Genomic DNA, 2,460 nt, shown 5'->3' with positions numbered 1-2,460 from the left:
GGGTCCCATTCTATCACCCAGGCTGGAGTGCAGTGGCATGATCATAGCTCACTGCATCCTTAAACTTGGGCTCAAGTGTTCCTCCTGCCTTAGCTTTCTGAGTAGTAGGGATTACAGGTGTCTGCCTGGCTAATTTTCATTGTATTTTTTTGTATAGATGGGGTCTTGCTATGTTGCCCAGGCTAGTCTCAGCTCCTGAGTTCAAGTGATCCCCAACGTGCTGGAATTACAGGTAGGAGCCACCATGCCTGACCTGAGTTTAACTTTTTAAGAAATTACTATAGGGAGCCCTCATCCCTACAAAACGTTTAGAGAAATAGCTAGACATGGTGGTGGGTGCCAAGAGTCTCAGCTACTCAGGAGGCTGAGTCAGGAGGATTGATTAGCCCAGCAGTTTGAGGTTGGCTGCAGAGAGCTACGATTATGATACTGTACTCTAGCCTGGGTGAAAAAGCAGACCCTGTCTGAAAGAAAAAGAAAGAAAGAAAGAAAGAAAAGAAAGAGATAGATTACCAAGCTATTTTTCTAAAGTGGTTGGGCCATTTTATATTCTTTCTAGCAGTATGTGAAAATTTTAGTCTCTCCACATCCTGGCTGGTACTTGGAATGATCTGTTATCTTTTTGATGCTACCTTAAATAGTCATTTTTAAAATTTCAGTTTCTGATAATTTGTTGCTAGTGTATAGAAATACACTCTATTTTGTATATTGACATAGAATCTTGTAAGCTTACTAAATTCACTTTCTAGTTCTAGCAGCTTTTTATTTTTTCATAGTTTCTATTAGATTTTTCTTCATAGAAGATCTTGTCTTCTGATTTAAAGATAGCTTTGCTTCTTCTTTTCAAATCTAGGTGACTTTTATTTCCTTCTCTTGCCTCATTATACTGGCTGGAAGCTCTAGTAAAATGCTATTTAGAAGTGGTGAGACTGGACATCTTTTGTCTTGTTCCTGACATCCACTCTCTCTCTGTGGGAGAGAGTCACTCATTTACCATTACATGTGATACTTATCTACAGGGGTTTTTTTTGTATTAGTGGATGCTTTTATGGGGTTGAAGAAGTTCCTTTCTACTACGAATTTGCTGAGAGTTGTATCGGAAATGTATTGTTTGAGATGATCGAAGGTTGTTTTCTTAAAGTTTGCTAATAAGGTGAATTACACCTAAAATTTTTTGAATATTAAACCAAACTTGCATACCTAAATTTTTGAATATTAAACCAAACGTGCATAAAATCCATTTGGTCATGATGTATTGTTATTTTTTTAAAACACTGTTGAAATTGATTTGCTGAACTTTTGCTTCTGCGTTTATGAGGGATATTGGCCTAAAGTTTTCTAGTAATGTCTTGGATTCGGTATTGGTGTAATGTTTTCTGAAAACGTTTATATAGAATTAGTATTATTTCTTCCTTCCATGTTTGATGGGTTTCACTAAGGAAGCCATCTGGGCCTGGAGTTTTCTTTGTGGGAGTGTTTTGAACTTCAATTGCAGTTTTTTTTTTTTTCTTATGAATTTTGTTAAAGGTTAATCTATTTTTTTTTTGACTGGTATTTAACATCTATTTTAATGAAAACATTCTCATCATTTTAAACAATTTGCATCGTTTGATCTGAAGCTGTTCTGGCATCAGGACTTAACTTTTCTGCCCCACAGGTTTCAGGTGCCACTGTATTACTCATCCTCCAGTGCTCTTGAGACATGTGTTAGACATGTCTGCCTCTGTGGGAAGACCTTGTGGCAGCTTCAGGGGCTTGATTCTTATCAAATGTTTGACCACTCTTAGTTTTGCATTCACTGAAGGGATATTCTTGTGAACTTGAGGGGTACATGCTTTTTCTAATCCAAGCATCTTTATTGTATCTTTTTCCCAGTACGGACATCTTTTTGTGCTTCTTGTTCTAGTAACAATATGCAGTTATGGGGGTTCTGTGGATCCCCACCATATTTTTCATGATCTGCAGGTGAAGGCTGAAATACTTTATCTGGAATTCTTGACTTGGTAAATTTGTGATGAATCCAATCTGTGCAAACAAGAGACTCCACGCCCTTTGTCACAGTCTGTAGTCTGCCTAATGGCCTCTGAACTACTGTACACAAAATCCCTGCCATAAATGTGGTGATTATTCTCTTTAGAGGCCCTGCCTTAAAGTCCAATGATTTTGGCCACTCAGGCTCCACTCACCAGCGCCCGCCAAACCCTCAACCTGAATCTTGCCACTGAGCAAAGGTTAATCTATTTTCTGATCTCAAACAACTAGATCTTGGTTTTATTGATTTTCTTTTATCATTTTTTGTTTCATTAATTCATGCCCTGATCTTTATTATTATTTCCTTTCTTTTACTTACTGTGGGCTTAAGTTGCTATTCTTTTTCTTGTTACTTAAGGTTGAAGCTGAGGTCACTGATCCGAGACATTTCTTCTTTTCTGATATAGGCGTAAGCTTCCACTAAATATT

The 2,460-nt window shown here is 37.6% G+C and overlaps 1 pseudogene; it reads right to left on the bottom strand.

Annotated features, from left to right (window-relative positions):
- Nucleotides 1-1,637: 1,637 nt before the first annotated feature.
- LOC100951447 lies at nucleotides 1,638-2,134 on the bottom strand (annotated as a pseudogene).
- Nucleotides 2,135-2,460: the final 326 nt, after the last annotated feature.

Source organism: Otolemur garnettii, unplaced genomic scaffold, assembly GCF_000181295.1.
Source record: "Otolemur garnettii isolate 467f Iridium unplaced genomic scaffold, OtoGar3 scaffold00028, whole genome shotgun sequence".
NCBI classification, from domain to species: Eukaryota; Metazoa; Chordata; class Mammalia; order Primates; family Galagidae; genus Otolemur; species Otolemur garnettii.
Note: the sequence above shows the minus strand (reverse complement) of the source record. Positions and strands in the feature narration are given on the sequence as shown.